Consider the following 19244-nt stretch of genomic DNA (forward strand, 5'->3'; position numbering starts at 1 on the left):
ATTCACTGATAAATGAATTAATTTGCACAAGATGCATTCACAAATTAAACAAATATAAAGACAAGCCTTTTTTTCCTCTTTTCCATAGCTACAGAGCACAAATAAAGTGCCAAAACTGCACTTGGTAGTTCATATTCTGCAGTCCTGTAAGTTTTCCTATTTATTTTTATGGATGAGAACTATGATTGTCTTTCTTCCTCTAAGCCTAGCAGCTCTTTCATGGAGAAAACACAATGTTCCAGGCTGGCATTTGTCCAGCAAAATGTGCAGAAAGTGTCGATAAAGAAACACAGGCTGACGTGTCAGGAGTACTCAGGCAAGGGTGGCACTTAAAGACTCTTTCTCTTCTGTTATCCTCATAGATATAACATTAAACCAGGTTTGAAGTTAATAGTTATGACATCTGCTTGCTATGAGAAGTCACCTATCATTAAGCATGTGCTTAAACTGGGAGTAAGCTATGCTATATCAGAAAGTCATATTGAGTAAAGTAAGCAGCTCTAAATCAAGAATTAAAAATTTAAGAATTTGAGGTTTGTGTCTTAAGTAATTAATCTAGCTACCATCCTTTTTTTTTTTTTTTCCCAAGTAAGCACATGAGATGACTGTTAGCCTGGCAGTGACAAGTGTTAAGATAATGACCAACATTATCCGGCCATACCACTTCTGTGCGATGCATTTGGTTTCAGCATGATCATTGGAAAGATGAAGGGATTTTTCTTTCCACCTGGGCAGATTGGATTTTCTTTGTTTTCCTTCATTCTCAGGTTTCTCTTTCCAGATTGACATTTATTTACTGTTTCAAACATAAGTAAATCTTTTGGTTTCATTCTGTCCCCTTAAGTGTGGACACAGAGGCTGCATTAATCTGCTTCATTGACTTTTAACTCAACCAGCAACAAAGATCAGATGTCCACATGAGTTTTGTTAGTTGTATTAGCAACCTTTGATACTAAGGGTCCACCAAGTTGCATTGGCTTGCTTGCAGTCTTGCAGCCTCCATTAAGGGACAGAAAAGAGGTTTCCCTTACTCCAGCAATTCTGATATTTTATTTTTCTTTTAAATATGTGATCTGTTAGCTAATTTTATTTGTCATATAGGATATCTTAATAAAATACCTATGCTCTTTCTAACTCTAGAAAATTTCTGTACCAAACCTTTAACTGCAACTGCTTTTACTGATGCAACCTCCTTTATTCATCCTTTAAGCCACTGGGAGCTGTTCTGTATATGTATGTACACACACATGCTGACATAAGCTATACTGTTACAATTTTGCGAGTCAATATATGTGACTAAAAAAAAAACTTCAAAACCTTCCCTTTGGCTTTAACCCTGCTGTTGTAAAGAAATACGCTCCAAGTTGCAGAGACAGAAAATACTCAATGGAAAGTGTAACCGCTGTATCTTCTGTCCCATATTCACCTAGTATACACAATGTAAAATAACATGCACAGCTCATGCAAAGTCTACTTCCAATGCAAATAATGGTTTGATATTTTAATCGGCATGGCAGCATTTTATACACAATTTTATTTAAACAAAAAATTTCACAATTTGGATTCATGATTGAAAATTTTGTCATTTAAACTGGAAGACTTAAGCTTCACTAATATCAGTTTTACAGCATAGAAACTAAAACAGTTTGGAAAGAAACAAAACATAAGTTTACCTGTATGTTGCCAAAGGATTGGGTTGTTTTTTTTAAATTCACTATACATGACCACAAATTAGAAGTCATATCTCCTGAGACAAGACAGGTGTAGTATATTAACATAGCTAGCAGGCTACCACAGTCTATATTAGCAGTAAAACTTTCAGGGGTCGTTCCACATGCGACACATCAAAGTAATTAAAATGAGTTGATGAAAATTTTAGGCACAAAGTAGCAATCTCTTCTAACAAGCACAACGGGAAAAATGGAGATCACTATACAATGCGTATTTTTCCATGGTAAACACAACTTGGTACATCTGTATACTAACTAGATCCTTACAGATTAACAGTGAAAGGGAGGTTGTCGACTTTTCTTAGCTGCTTACAACACCCCACAAGATGGCACTCAAATCCAGAAAGCCTCCCCCACAAAACCAGTTTCAGGAGAAAAGAACAGAAACCAGCAGCATATTCCTGAACAGTCCTTCTGCAGAATTGAAATGGTTTGAGGGACAAGGCGGGGGGTGTCAGTTTTAAAGGCTAACCACTTATAAACTCTGCTTCTTTCCAAAAACATCACTGTTTAAAGAAGAATTTACTCCTTACCATTCTATTCAGAAACTAACTGTAAGGAAACTGTACTTTGTTTCTCACTACCTACCAGACTTAGCTTAATTAGCCTGCAGGTTAAATCTAGAATACTAAAAAGCAGCATTATTTTTGTTGAGAGTTTGGCAAAGCTTTAGTTAATTGCTGTGGATCATCAACAAAAGTTACAGAGTATTCCCAGAGTTGCATTAATCTTACAACAGGAATAAAAAGGATACAGTTTATTTTGACTTAATGCAAGCAGACCTTAAAATAGGTCTTAGGCAGAGCCTCAGTAATTTTTGATTTTGCAACCATAAGACTTGCTGCAGAAAGAGCTGTACTCTGTAATACCAAGATTTTGTAATTCATGGCACATAACAATCTTCCTCACCTCCTCCAACAAGAAACACCTGATCTAGGAGGGACTTGAATCATAAAAGTTGTAAACTACAACTTAAAACTCCACTTAGCACCACACACACTTTGGCTTTTGAGCATCCACTGTCAGTGACAACATCACAGTGATCACACAGCTGGGACCTCCTCTGAAAATAAAACTGCAGCGGGCTCTGATATTGCAAATGAACTCCCAAATGGTGAGAAACATATAGCCCTCCCCCCATAACCGTGTATATCAAAGTACCAGTCAGCTTGGAGGAGAAGTTCTCACAACAGCCTGACTCTAATCCCTGACTCTCTTGGTCTATCCAAAGAGCAATGATCACAATTTCCTCATTTTATGTAATTGCCTAATCCAAACCAAAACAAAACCACACATAACACAGTACTATGCCTTGTTCTTTAATAGTCATGGACTGTATTATGTTTACTTGTAATAGTTGAATCCATTTAGCCTGTGAAATACATTTCAACCCAATTAAAAGAAGACAAGCCAGCTTACAAAAACCCTTTAAGTACAAGTGACCTTTTCCAATTCGGCTGCCATCAGCCAGTGATGGGTTTAGGTCAAATTGAAACGTGTCACTCAAAACAGGCTAGGAGTAACAACAGAGAGAATTTAAATCACTGGAAATACTTCTTTTAAGGCTAAAATTTGTTAAAGCTCAACAAATTCTCCATAGACTTGCTATTCTGAAGAATGAACACTATTCAGATCTATGGATGTTCAGTTAAATCTAAGGAGATTTTAAATACATATTACTTACTGGAAATACGCAGGAAAATTGACAGTAGTAATCAGATATTACCCTTTGTTTATATTTTCTCAAACAATGAAAACAGTATTTCATATACTCCAGATGAACTGCCACACAATTTGAACACAAGAATTTCGGAATCAATTTATCCGACACTGTTCGTAACCCATCTATTCACTGAAAAAAAAAAAAAAAAAAAAAAAAAAGAGGCAAAGGCCTTGATTGTTGAATATCAACCCATGAATTACCAAAACTTAAGGATGGCACTTTTGCAACGCACATGTTGTCGGCAACCTCAGAAACATTTGTTTAAAAAAGTACAAAAGGTAACAGTAATAAAGGCCTTCTCTAATTCAGCTTATAGTTCAAACAGCAACAGGAACAAGCAATATTATTTTTTACAAAGAAAAAGAAAAAAAAGCATAACTCAAAACAGATCAGAAATGGGAGAAGACAGTCAAAGAAAACCGGCAGAGGTTCAGGTTTTTTTGTTTTGCTTTTAATGATTTTTCTGTCTAAAAGTTGTGTTTTCTATCATGGTGCAGCCAGTGCTTCTGGGGCCTGTAACAGATGTGTCCTTCAGAAACAAGTTGATGCCATGGACAGTGGAGTTCTTTTGGATTTTCTTTGCACGAGTGCCACAGCTCCATTTGGAGCTGTTGGAGTCACGTTGGAGGAGTATTTTAAACTTCTAAATGTTTGAGTGCAATAAAAGCCTATGGGTTTTACTTTTCTCAAGTTAAAAACCACCAAAATTATTGCAAAAGTACACTAAGCATTTTTAGACTTCTTATAAAAAAACTGTAATGCTCAACTCCAACTATATTTGGATAATATTTGGATATATTTGGATATTTAGATAACTGTGTAATGATATTTTCAGAATGATTTAACTTACAAAATAGAAAATCATATTATCTTAGCTACTCAAGAATTCCTCATGTTTGTGCAAAGTTATATACTAAGGACCATATTCATACTTAAGTAGAGATTTAAAATACATAGCTACAAAAAAAAAAAAGTTTCAGAGCTTAGAAATCTAAAAATCTATTTTAAAACTGGAATATAACATACGCTTCCTACCCCAAGCTGAAATGTGCACATCTTAGGCTATTCACAGTGTTAAGATTTGTAACATTGCTGTTTGACTGCCTAAGCTAGGTCACTGGGAAGTTTTAGTTTCAATGATGACACTATGCAGGAGATTCACCGTGTACATTAATGCTTGTTAAGAAGAGAAAACTTGCCCTCTTTGACACCACCCATTCATGTTCCATGCTCCAAAATTTTAACAGAGAGAAAAAACAGTACAAGTAAGTTTCTACTTCTGACTGAGTCTTTCATTGATCAAATCTAAAAGATTCCTAGTTGCTAGTAGCATCTGTTTGACACCATTAGGCATCAGCTCCGTAAATAAATATTTCCATAGCAACCAAGCATAGAATTAGCTAAACAATGAAACCAACACCATAGCAACTTGATTCAGAAATCAACTCTCTAAAAAAATCACCTAATTCAAAAGCAAAATTCTACAACCAGATGAAAAACGAATTTATTGTAAAATATGAAAAAGGTTACATACTCATTTCTTTTCATGACTGCCTTCCAATCAAGACTTATGCCAGATTCATTGTTTTCACTTCTAAATTAGTCTTCCGTAACAACTTACAATCAATTAGCTTTTTAAACCCATGTAATTTAATGATACAAAACCAAACACAGCAGTATACAAACCTAGAAGTCTTGTTTTATTTATCTGGATTTTTTCCCTCTCTGTATAGAAAATGTAGATTTTGAAAAACAGTATGTTATTAAGTAGTTAAGTTGAATTCAGGATGAGACTAAAGGTGAAGCAACCAAAGAATTACTCTCAAAGTAGGGGTGGCATTATTTAGATAACACAGGCAACACTCTGTTGTGAAACCTTGCAGGCTAAACCAACAGCCACATGAGCAGATTATTGAAATCAAGACAAAATACAGCACTTGGAAAAGCATTCAATATGATACTTAAGGCATTTAGAGTCATGATAATATTTCTACACCCACTAAACCTTCCCATGAAAATAAATGGGACAGGAAAAAACTAGAATATTTTTGGAATCCTAACCCTTATCATTTCCTGACTCTATACGTTACTTATCCAAGGCTGTAAAATGGTAAATAGGTTGTGAAGTCTGCAGATAGCCACAATCTTTGAACAGAAGCTGAGTGTGCTTTCATGGTTCTGAGGTTTGGATACATGTACTGAAGGAATCAGTCAGATCCCCTATCCTAGATTCTGCCATTGATTCTACTAAACTCTTTCTTAAAAGGCACTGTCTTCACTTTTTGAGAAGTCTAAAATCTTCCTTCAGTGGAAAAAGACTTGCTTCTACTCAATTGCTTTAGTAAATTCTATTATGAACATTGAAGAGTACCTGCAACATATTTGGCTGGACACATAAGAACAACACTTGAACATACAGGTGTCTGGTCACCGTAATATTTTTACCAGATTCCACAGTATGCTCATCTTCCCTGCAAATACAATTCTTGGACAACAGCTGCACCTAAGTAAACTTTAACAAGTCTCTTTATAGTCTTCACCTGTTCAGTTACAGTTTCCAGTATCTTCGTTCTCAGCACAGATAGAAAAACAGAGCAAAAATGCTCCACTTCAAATAAGCCTTCAGCATGCATATTAATCTTACTCCTGCAAGCAGAAAAGTATTTTTTTTTGGTTAGGTTTTTGCTTTACTTCTGCTTTTGTAACCAGGAGTATCAGCAGGTCAGCTTCTACTTTGTCTGCTGTAGAAAGTTTTCAGTTTTCTTCTTGCTTGTTATGTTTGCTCCAATCTACCTTTTAATATTTATTAACATCTTCAAATGATTCAAATGGGTACTAAAAGGTGTTTTTGTCTGTCAAGGGAAAGTAGGGGATTTTTTTTTTTTCTTCTTATGCAGGTAATGAAAAAAAACTGGCTAAAACCACACTTAGGTCATTTCCTGTTCCTTCTAGGTTTTGTCAGACTTATGTGTCAGAGTAAAGGCCAACCAGTAATTTATGGCAACTGGGGGAGGGAGGGCAGAGGAAAAAAACCTGCCATGTACAGATCCTTTAATTGCCCATTATAAGCATTTTCCTTTAGAGCATGTGGTTCTAATCACCATCAAAGGAAAGAAAGAGTGCTAGGTGGATTACTGCTCTGATCCGGTACAGTTGCTTCAGCATCCCGGCTCTCTGTACTACTTCTACCGTCAGCCAAAACCTAAAACCATTTTTTAATGTTGTGTTTATTTTACAAAAAGCAAAATCCAGAAATTGCTCCCAAAACATCCTTTTCACATTCACTTATTGGCATTATTTTACAATTATTTATAGTAAAAGTATTTCCTTCGGTGTTGACCCACTGTTAATCTTTGGTGCTGGAACAGACAGAGAGAGCAACCTTAAATTTTATCTTTCTGCAATAGAAGGATGAGATGAAGCATTTTGCTGTAGGCTGATATATTCTTAAAGCAACAACTAAACCCACTTACTAGAGATGAAACGATTTCCCCTTCTATTGACTTAGATTTCTCCTCTCTCCCCAAGTCCCCCTCTGAAACAAGCAGCATAAAATTAAGCTGTACAACTCAGCCAAAATTAACATGAATGCAAGAATGGCTCATATCAAATGAATTAGACCGAATGATCATCTAGTCCAGTATCTTGCCACTGACAACAGCAGTCACCTCACAGTAAGAATATTCTTAAGTAAGCAGTGCTAATTCTCAGAATATTCTTTCAGCCTCAGCAACACAGCTCAAGGAACCATGTATTGTATGTCTTTGCATATTACAAAGGTCAAGAGATTTTTCACCTTTGCATTTCTCTGATCATCTTTTCAGAATACACGTAAACTTATGACCGATCTAATATCATACACAAAGGCATTTCACAAATTAAATAGAGATTATGCAAAGCTCCCTTTCATTCTGAATCTGTCAACGCCAAATTCGTATAGTGAGGAAACAAACAATCAGCAACACGGTCATGCAGTCTATCCACTGAACAGTTTTTCAAAAGCTTATGATGGTTTTCCAGCTAACTTCAGTCACAAGACACAGTTTTTTTTTCAGACCATGAGGCCGTATTTTCAAATCCCCCAGGATAGTTCCTTCAGAGACACAGCACCTTCAGTGTAACAAAACCTCTAATTCACTAAACATGGCCATTTTTCATTTGATTGCCCTAATTGTTGCCTTAAGGATTTTTATTTACAAAATAACCACAATGAACAAGCTTTACACAAATCAGTGTTGTTTTCTTTCAATAACTTATCCAGTCAAGGAAGACGATGACCCAAAAAGAAACATTACAGGGACTGAAGTTAGGGAAGTAAGATGAAAGAAAATGGTCAAGAGGCCAAAGAAGATATTATGTCATAAAGGAAAGCAAATATTGCTGCAGTGCTGTGGTTGGAAGTTATACATAGGGATTGAACTGCCTAAATTCTAAGTTGCTCAAGCTAGAGAATTAAAAGCAATAATTTAAAAACAGATGAGAGAGTATATTTATGAGCCTAATTACAAGAGCAATTGTGTTAGTGAAAGTTAAATCAGTATTAAATAATAAAAATGTCTTAATGGACAAGTTTCTGGTTGAAGTGCCAGGAAATACAAGATGAGATCTCTTCAGGGACAAAATATTGAAACTCTGAAGAGTGTATTACAGATTGCTGTCAGAAACAGAGAAGAATGAGGGAATGCAAATTGCTGCATTCTACAGAAAGTGCCAATTTACTTTCCTCTTCTATATTCATGTTAAGTAGTACTTTAGTTGGCAGCTTCATAAGCAGCTGAGAAAAACCTCAAATGGCAGCAATTTGAAAGAACGCAGAAATTTTTTTCCCATGTAGTAATGTTGTGATGCTGTTCTAAACGAAAGAACAACGATGCCTTCCCACTTGCTGTACCATTAGATGATAGCTACATTAAATAAAACTACTTGGGGAGATTCACTTTGTCCCCTAAATGGCAAGTCTTGCCTAGATAGCTGTTTAGGTCATGCTTATCTTGCATGTGCAAAGCAAACAAAGGAATCGCCACTAGCAGTACGGGGAGAGCCACGTGCACCATTCCACTTGTCTCATGATAAACTCATCTGTCTAGGAAAAGAGTCTGCAGTCAGATGCCTCTGGCTGTTGTTACCAGTTGCTAATCTTGTTGTGAAAAATTTCTCTATGAAAAGATTGAGGGATGAACAAGCTCAGATTTCAGTTAAAAGAAGGAAAAAGAATCTCCAACACCCTAAAACTCTAGAAGTTGTTGTGAAGTGCTATGTTTTTTTGTAACATTTAAAAGCATATCCTCCTGAAATCGATTCACTTGATGTAGATGTAAGGTGAATTTCACAATCTGCTAATATGGCAGCTAAACGTACACTTCCAGGAAAGAAAAATCATCTTTGTCCCACAATCAGCATCTCTAAAACTGCAGATTAATTTTTTCATCGTCCTTTTCATTAAATATGTTCCATTCTGCTGTTAAAACTATCACAGGACTCTCCCACACTTGAAGACATAACTGTATAACCTACTATACACAAAGGTAATGGAAAGTTGTATCCAAAGGCCCATTTTCACTCCAGTGTTTTTTGGCTTACTCTCAAAGCCACTTTGCTACCCAGTTCACAGAGCAAAAGTTACAGTTACGTACAACGTTCTTATTGCAAAGTTTTCTGAATACAGGTGTAAGAAATAATAGCATTAAAGATATTTGTGAAAAATAGTGAAGATAACTTCTTCCTTATTCTATGTAAGCTACTGACTTCTGTTTCTATAATAGGTTTTCCTATTATTTTGATGAGTGACATTGATACTCCCCCCCCAAAAAAATCAAACCTTGTCATATATCAGGTTGAGTTGATCTTAAAAATACCCAGACTTAACACAATTTTTTTTCTTCCATTTTGATAGCATGACTCCAATAGAGACACTAATATGAAAGGAGGAGGTCAAGATGGGTCAGGTGTCTTCTAGTGATTGTGAGATACTAAGAATAGCTCACCACCCTTTTCTATACAAGCAGAAAAGTATTGGGATGTTCTTCCAAACTGCAAGACATTTTTAGCAATATCATCACACTAGTGAAAATTACATAAATGCCTATCGAGTACAACATCGGCAGTGAGAATATAATTTGTCATTTGGGACAAGTATTATTTACAATAAAGTTGCTGTGTAGCATGCCAAATAAATCCATCAAATATTATAAAAGCATGCAAAATAACTTTTCCTTGGGGAACGTCATTGATTTTTTTTCATTTCTCAGCCTTTTTCTAATAGCCTTTAATGTGTCTGCTATTAAGTCTCTTTTAGACTATGTTTTTGAAATAGCAATTAATGAGATGAACCTAAAAAAAAGTCTACACTCATCTGTGACTACTTCTGTCCTTATCAACAAATTCTACTCTTGACTACGATATCCTAGCACATGTATATGTTTTGATTTTTTTTTTTTTAAGCAGAAAAGGCTAGACTTTAAAATTAACACTAACCATAGAAAAACTACAGGATACCAAGACTCCCAGCAATATCTGACTAGAAAAATATTCTCCCGATGAGGCAAGCAGAAAAGCTTTTACAGGACCTATCAGACCACTGTAATTGGTTATTCCATTTTAAAAAGCCCTCATAATTGTTATGGAAAAGGCAGAGTTGAATAGCTGTGGGGGTTTTTTGTTGTTGTTTTGTGGGTTTTTTGTTTGTTTTGGTTTGGGTTTTCTTACTATAAGCTATATACTTTATGCTTTAAAAACAAAGGGTTTTTCCACTATGGGAATTGTAGATTTCATTCTAAAATTTATATGTATAACAAATATCTTCTACAGCATTTAATTACAGTGTTTACACTGATATTAAGCAATTAGAATTTTTTCTCTGAGTATTTTTGATGTATTAGTTAACTTATGACATTCAAAATGTATATAATAATCAAATACCCTTGTAAAGCACATACAAACTAAACTAGGAGATAAACTGGCCAAAATAAATAATCAAATATTTAATCATGACTGATCCAATACATGAAAGATAAGATTTTCTTACAGTAACCTTAAAAGGAGTAAAATCTGTACAACATGGCATAATCAATCACCAGTTCTGTCTTGTAGCACAATACTAGAAACTACCAGCTATAACATCAGCTTTTAAAGGGTTCCAGAGGAACGGGGGAAACTGGCAGAAGAAATAGATAATTAAGGGGAGGGGTGGGCAAGGGGAAGAAACCCCATGAAATTAACTTATAGATGCACCAATTAAACAACCAAAACACACACACCTCCCCAAACTTTGACATGGTCTCCCATTAATGCTCCTGAAGAAATCACATCTACATGGGAAGAAAGGGATTGCTCTCCTCCAGATTCGCCATTTATTAAAACACAGAAAGTAGACAGTAAAAGCAGAAAGTTCACAACAAGAAAAGAAAATGCCAATAGAGACTTCCTCAAAGATTCAAGCTAGGATCTATCTTAATCAATCCACTCAAAATGAATTGAAAAGGCAATAGAAGACAGAGTTGTCAACATGCACTGATGACACAAAATTCCTGAGGATAGTTAGAAATAGAGTTGGTTGTGACAAACCATTGAAAGATCTTAATATAGTACATAGGCAATAAGACATGAATGAAATTCAGTACTAACTAATGAGTAAATGCCGAGAACAAAAATAATTTTTAACAATTTGTGTGGAAAGATGGGTTCATAGTACATCAGTAGCAACCAGGAAAGAAATCTTGAAGTCATTTGTGCCAGCCCAATTCTCACAGATGCTAAGTGAAATATTAGAAAGGGATCATCAAACAATACAGAAAAAGGACAGCCACTGCATAAATCCATGCTGCACCCACAATCTGAGTACTGCATGCAGATATGAAAGTATAGAAGAAATAAAAAAGGACATGCTAATAAGATAAATCAAAGATATGGAGCAGCTTCTACTGTGAGGAGCCACACAGACTGAAATCCCTCAAGTGTGAGGAAAACAGAGGGTTATAACAATGCTCTGTAGCTACCAATGTTATGGAAAAGGTAAATACGGAATGGTTAGTCTGTACTGTTCACAAGCACATGAACGATGGCCATGAAATTAGATCATCTGGCAGCAGGCTTAAAACAAGCCAAAGGAGGTATTCCTCACAGTCTATGTAATTAAATTATTGCGGCCATTTCTGCAGGTTTTTACAGAAAATAACTGTAATCAAAGATGTTCACAGAAACTGATCAGTCCATAGCTGATCAGAATTAAATAAAAAACATAAACCAAACCCAACTCACCTGAAAATTGCCCACAGCCTTTGATGTTTGTTTTTTTCCCCAATTTCACATTTTTACAAAGAAAAAAAAATACATACACAAAAATTTGCCTTTATTTCAACCCCCTCTCTCCTTCAGAGCAGTATGATTTGAATCTTTCCAGGTCTACCTATGCATTGGTGCTTTCTTGCTCAATGGAGACAGTTATATAGGTATCAGTCAGACACAGTGACTCTCCTTAAAGACCTATTACTAACTCCAGGTTACCACAAACAAGGAGGATACTCTCCTGACTTTGGAGCTCTGTGATGGCAGATGCCTGTGTTTCCAGTGCTTTAAATATACCACTGATTGCTGGAAGGATCTGTTAACACTAAAGAAGTAACAGCAGCCAAGTTAAGCTTTAAAAGCAGAAGATAGAACAGACCCATCCCATAACTACCATCTGGTTTACTCTAGACCCTATTTTTTATAAGAATGTGTGGGTTTTTTCACAGAAGCTAATTTTAGTTGAAAGAGAGTGTGTGAATGAATGCTTTAAATATTTGCTCTAGATTATGTGACATGAAACCTAACTAGGAGTGCTCTAAATCACCTCATCTCTATGGACTATGTGGGAGCACAGGAAACCCATCCTCCCCAAATTAATGTTACTTTAAAAAATAATTCTCATTTGAACACTTAACGGCAAGAGATAGTTCATATCTATCTTCAGATTCCAACTTCCTTCTCTCCTTGAAAAGAATATGCACATACCTACAGTATCTTCTGCACATATAAAGACGAATTCTATAACAAGTTTAGCAGAGCAGGAAGACCACTGTTAGATTTCAGCATTTTCGTTCAGTAGTAAAATGAACAAATCAGGTATCTCAAGAAAGTTAAAAATATTGGGGGGAGGGGGAAATTAACAGACAAAAAGCTCAAAAGCTAAACTATTTAAATGTTTTAACAACTAAAACTCAATTTGTAAATAACAGCATGATAAAGACAGACAGACTTTGGTTCTGTGGCCAGTTTGTGAGCAGAGCTGCTCCCAAGTACTTCTTCCCAGTAAGGCAGGAAGGCATTGAAAAAGAGATTTAACAGTAGTCCGCAAACAAAGGCAGCTTGGACCAATATTGTAGATCAAAAGCTCTGACACAGCTCAACTTGAGAGGTTTGTTTCCCCAGGGATGAAGGAAAAGCTATTTTCTCTGAGCTAAATTTGGTTAGAAACCAATTCTTTTCCAGAACCTATTTTTCCCTCATTTATAGCATGCCCCAGCTGGGCCCGACTTAGATTTAGAAACCTTCCAAACTTGCCACCAGAGAACAGAAGTTCAGGACTTCACTGAGGGAAATTACTGATGTTTCCTCCCATAATCCTTTATTTCCTGGAGGATCAATCCACATCAAATATGTCACTGTTCAAATGTATGCCTTATTGCAAAGATATACATAGAGACATGAATTTCAGAATCAGTCTCTATAGGAAAGGTGGTTCTTAAAACCCACTGGAGGATCACAGGCATGGTCAACAGTAAAGAATCTTTGAAGCACAAACTAGAAAAGACCGAAAGTAATTTGCTTTAACAAAATACAGCAGTACAGAAACAAAAGAATAAACAGAAAACAAAAGTAGTAAATTGATCTGTCTTAAAATTGTGTGTGTGTGTGTGTGTCTGTATGTGCACATGCATGCGTGTGTGTGTCCTGCTCATGCAAGAAATTTTCTAGTCTCCAAAGCAGTAATATGTGTACACCTACAGAATGAACATACGGATGGACAAGCACAATAATATATTTCTTACCTAAAAGGAAATTGCCCAAGTCCCATACTGCTCCCTAGCAGTCTTCTAGAAGGCTCACTTTAAAACTTCTTCATAAGAACTGTGAGCAAAAAGTCCAGAATAAAAATGGTACACACAAATACATCTAAACCACTTGAGCAGACCACTGAAGTTTTCCTGTCATACACTTCCATTTCCGCTCTAGCTGCTGCCTTAAAATATGCTCTTACTCCCATTGCGTAAAGGATATTAAGCCTTTTTCTTCTTTCTGATATGAATTCTTTTTTTCAGAACCTTCTTTCTTATAGAAAACGTCACCAATGGTTCTTAATATAATTTAACATTTTCATGCTGACTACATTGTAGTGTCTGTACTTTCCTGAAATTCTTAAAAAAAAAAAAAAACAACTGTGAAATGTGCTACTTAGACACTTACAAAGAAGTTTAGCAGGGTATACAAAAAGCACTTTGAAACGTCATCTCATCAGGTTCTCTCTGAGAAAATGGTTTGAAAAAAGTAGCAATGCTCTAATTTATGGGTGCTTCTCTTACGAGCCATCTGCCTCAAGCAAAACAGCTGCCAGTGATGCAAGCTGGGAAAGTAGCCAATCTGGCTCACATGGAACTATATACCCAAGAGAGCAATTAATAAGTCACAAAACAGTACCCAATTATGCAAGTATTTTTTAATCTTGGGGCTCAGAACAGGGTTGAGAGAGCATGAGACAGCCTGAAGGAACTCTCAGCATTGAACTACAGTGCATGGATCTTGTAGTACCACCTGATCTTTCCATCTTATCAGCTTTCACACAATATAAAGTGGGAAATTAAATTTAACCTAAAAGCTAGCAAGCTTTTTTAAAAACATGAAACCAAATGACAATATTTAAATTGCAGGAAGATGTTTTATAGAATTGCTTAAGTCCCAAGACTCATGCAATGATACTACTGATTCAAAAAGCACAGGGTACTTATTCAAAAACAGAGTCTCAATAATTATTTACACATTATTTTACCCTACTTATGTGAGGGAATTAAAACAAACTGAAAAGTAGCCAGGGTTATTTTTTTGGCAGGTAGCAATCAAGATTCAAGCTGAGCACATCCGAGTAAGTTTTGACAATGGTATCATATAAAATTATTTTTTTTCAATGCTCTTTTGTTCACACCAAGTGTTTAGTAATTGCCAAAATATACGAAAATTAAGATCTGCACATGTTTCAATCTCTGGGGGGCTTTCTTGTCACCAAGAAAAGGTCTGACTATGTTAGAGTTAAAAACATTAGTCCACACTTTGTATTTTGACAGATTAACTGGAAGAACTGACTATTAGGAGGCTAACTCCAGGTTTATAAAGAGAATACACACTAATCCACATGCATAATAGAAAAATCAAAACAGAAGCATTATTAAACGCGTAAACATGCCTTATTTGGTAGTGGTTTTCTGTTTTGTTTCATAACACAGCAGGAATATTTGCCAAAATATTATTACATTATCAATGCTTGGCAACTGCCACTATAGTAGAAGATATTCTGAAATGAATACAACTATATCTCTGTTACAAGTCACATCCCAACATTACTTCCCCAAGTAAGTGTATAAAAGTTACATTTTGGCTTCAAAACTAGAAAAAAATGAAGGGATGCCTAAAGTGGTCATCTCTCGACCTTCTTACTTTCTCCCCTCCCTGCCCCAGATGGATATTCTTCTTAAAGCCTGGTAATTTGTTCACACTTAGAAAAAATAAAGATTCATTATAACTACATTTAATAAAGCAGTGTATTAGAAATTATAAGATCAAAATAAGTTTGGTAAAATTTAATTGCAACAATGTAAACAACTTCAAAGAGGTACATAACAGTCATATACCTACTCAAACAAGCTACTTGGTTCCACAAGACACACTTAGAATAGACAAGGAGCAGCTGGAGTAAGACAGAACCATAAAGAACTCCACATCTTCAGAGACCTCAGGATAATAAGGTAGAAGGGAAACTCCTGCTTGATTACCTGGTACCTGCAATGTAGATAAAGATTTATAGAAAGGATCTCTCCTCATAATTTTAGAAAATCTTTTGGAAAGGGCTCACTATTAAAGTGAGAAAGTTAAAAAAAAAAAAGTCAATTTAATGAAATATTTTATGGTAAAAAAGTTAAAGGGAAGAGTCTAAAAATACACAAAAAATATAATTTGAAACTGAAATTACCACGCACTTAAAATATTTGTGAGCTCTTTATCCCGCAGGTAATCTCTATCAAGCTCACACAGAAGCTTACAATGAAAACCTTAATACCTGCACTCCCAAAACTTACAGGAACTGGATCACCAGTAAAATAACTACTCCTCTATAATTTCTTTTTAAATTATGCAACAGGCAAAAGCTAGTGGGCAAGAGGAGACAGATGGACAGGCAAACAGATAGCACAAACGCTCTGCTGCACCTTTCTGCCTGCAAGGCAAAATCAAATATGTTTCCCCTGTGACATCGAAGGGATGTAAAGGAGCTGCAGTCTCCCTCCTGCCACTGCACCATTTTTCTATTCCCCTTTCACACCAAAATGCTGAGGCCAGGCAGCTCCCGCTCAGATTCAGATACGGACAACAGCTCGCTCTGACCTCAACTACAGTAAAGTTTTGTTACTTGTACCATCCTACATTTAGCTTTCTAAGCCTTCATGCATTTTGATACAAGGTGCACTGTCAATACTTACAAATGCATTTGCCACCTTTGAGTAATGAAACAAAAACAATCAAAACCTTAAAAAAATATTTAGGTAGATAATACCTCTACAAACTTTCATGACACGAGATTTACTCACCTAATGCCTGACTTTAGAAAAACCTCCTATAGGCATGCTATGACTTCATTATTTATACAGACAGGAGGAACACTTGCCAGGAATGGTAAGTAAACCTGGCAGGATAGAAATGCATATATTGAGACCTGCCATTTACTTAACAAAGTAATGGCAGTAATAGAATCATTAAGTACAACCTGAGGAGTCACCATTTTAGACCATCTAACAAACAAGAAGCCATTTATTAGACACTAACATACTACCAGTGCTTGAAGGGCCACATGAACATTTTCAGTCAGCCATATGAGGGCACAACTATTAAATTTTCCATTTCACTTCACAATACTTCTGATTTTGTGGGCAGTTTAAACACATAAATAATAATTCTGCATAATAACTAAAGAAAATGCATTTTTATGGTTTGCATAATCTGTAAAAAGAGTAAGATTTCAGTTTTTGTAATGAAGTCCATTGGAGCAAGGATCAAGTTTATCTTGTAAAGAAAGTTACACGCTTCACATGCAACAATACAACTTCAGTGTATAAAATGACTACAGAATCATTTTCCTATTTTTTAATCTACACTAATGCCAAGCGCCCTTCTTTTTAAATCTCCCCCTTGCCCTTGATGAGTACTTGTGTGTTTAAAGACATTAAAACAATGACAAAGACATTTGCAAGAAAATGAGTGTGCTACAAACTGAGGAAGGTCAAAAGTATTATGTCAGAGATGAACTTTATTCTACTATGACACATTTTAAGCCTCACTATCACATTTCAATAGAAACCAGTTGAATACATTTTATCAGTTTTCCAATGTAATAGCCAATATCTTTTTAAAAAATAAGTTTAGCTGTATCTTTTGTATGCTTTTAGTTGCACAATCTTCCTAAAATAGAGCAGCAATGACAACAAATTATTAATTCTTAAAATAAAGATTGAAAACATTTAGTAATTCTGCTAGTTTTTCTAGCTATGTTATGTTTGATCTTCATAAGAAATAATGAACAGAATAAAATCTTTGGTCTATTATAGAAAAAATCCACAACAAGAATAGCTTTCCTATTATTATTTTCCCAGAGAAAAAGCTACATTCAATTCAGGCCACCATTTGCTACCTGGACATGGTCCTGGGCTATGGGCTTTGGGTGGCCCTGCTGGAGCAGGGGAGTTGGAGCAGGTGACCTTCTGAGATCCTGTCCAACCTCAACCATTGTATGATTCTATGAACTGCACAATTCAGATTGGTGCACAACAAGTCTGTAGTCTCAGATGAGATCAAACGTTTTTAAAATTTTGAGCAAGTTGCAATAATTTTTCCCTTCATCATGTAGTTTTGTGGAAAATTTATCATAATTTGCTTGTATGTCCACACCTCAACGTGCTGAATAACTTTAGAATTAGGATAGAAATTATTTTCTTAGTTATCATCTTTTGGGGGGATAGTGACACACAGCTTAAGAGGTCATGCTACTTAGATAGATAGATAGATAGATAGATAGATAGATAGATAGATAGATAGATAGATAGATATACACGCATTGCTTGAATAGGAGATTTTTGCCTTGTTTACTTTTCTATATCAGGCATTACATTTTGAAATCATAAAAAAGAGAGTATACAGATACTCCCTATTAAAACACAAAACAAACGCAACCAATAGATATTTGCAGTACTATGAAAATATACAGAAAAAGCCTACATGCCAATTTCTCCATCATCAATTTCTTAATTATAATAAAAAAATCCCAATACCTCCTTCCACCATTCCTCTGCCACTATTTGTTGCATTGATCCAAAATAGTTTTTAAAAAGGATTACTTGATGGCTTATAGTTATTAGATCCACATGGTTCACACTATGACTTTCTCATCATTGAATGAACCTTTTTGGAAGGAGGCTAATAATACCCTTCCCAAAGAAATTCCTGAAAAGCTTTCCAACTTCAAAATGGTCAGAGTTTCTGATATTACAGGTCAGTGCCATGCTGTAATATCCTGAACACTGAATCCAAACAGCATTATCAATTGAAACTTCTAAAGGTCTAGGGATGTATCCTATTTTCAAGCTACCATTCTGACAAACTGATATGCTAGAAATCAAATAAATCCAGTAGCTTAATGCTCTCTCTGGACTCATCAGCAATGTGCTAAGGCTACTGAGCTGGGCAGATGATACCCACAGGAAGCTCATGCTGCTCCTGCCTTCACTCCAGCACAGATAACAGCACATTATGAACCACTGCTCATCTGCTGCAGCAGAAAAAAACTGAACACATTTAAAACCTTTTACCACAACTCTGTCATTTCAGGCATATATTACCATGGCCATTAAGTAATTCAAAAGTACTTTGTTTCCCAAATCTATACAGCACCACAGTTTTACTGAATTGTAACATAAAAGGCCCTGACTTTGGAAAGTGGTAAGTTCTGTATCCAAGCAGTACTTCAAACCTGCGGGAATGTTTCAGGGGGCATGAGGACACAATGCTTGATCATCAGTCATCAGCTGATAGCTAAGGGCCAATGATCTCACTCCTCAAGCACATATTCAGTGATTCCTCTTTATGGCATTATTCTAGACCGATTATGTATAATGACTGTCAAAAATAAAATATTTGTTCAGTAAAACTACAAGATTGGTCTGTAATTACAGAAAAAGTTTATGTACTCCATCAGTTTGACATGTTGGATATAGAATAAAAATAACTGCTATATACATTTAAAAAAGGAGACTATTTTGGCTGCAAACTACTTTCCAGAAAGCGCCCACCACGTCCCTTGACTGAGGCAATAATATAAACTTTTTGTCCTCTTGAGTGGCTAATTTTCTTTAAAGACAACCTGTGCTCTCTTTCCCTGAAAAGCTTACATTCCCAAGACAGTTTCCTTAAAATCCAGTATTAAACTGAGAAATTGCAAAAATAATCACTTAAGCACCGTGCTTCCAGTCTCCTTAAAATCCAGTGCTAAACTGAGAAAT

At 35.7% G+C, this 19244-nt stretch overlaps 1 protein-coding gene across 2 annotated transcripts in view; it reads right to left on the reverse strand.

The window, feature by feature from the left end:
- Positions 1-19244, reverse strand: part of PDE3B (phosphodiesterase 3B) — an 88860-nt gene that overhangs the window by 26688 nt on the left and 42928 nt on the right. The window lies entirely within an intron of this gene.

This window comes from Caloenas nicobarica, chromosome 5 (assembly GCF_036013445.1).
Source record: "Caloenas nicobarica isolate bCalNic1 chromosome 5, bCalNic1.hap1, whole genome shotgun sequence".
NCBI lineage: Eukaryota > Metazoa > Chordata > Aves > Columbiformes > Columbidae > Caloenas > Caloenas nicobarica.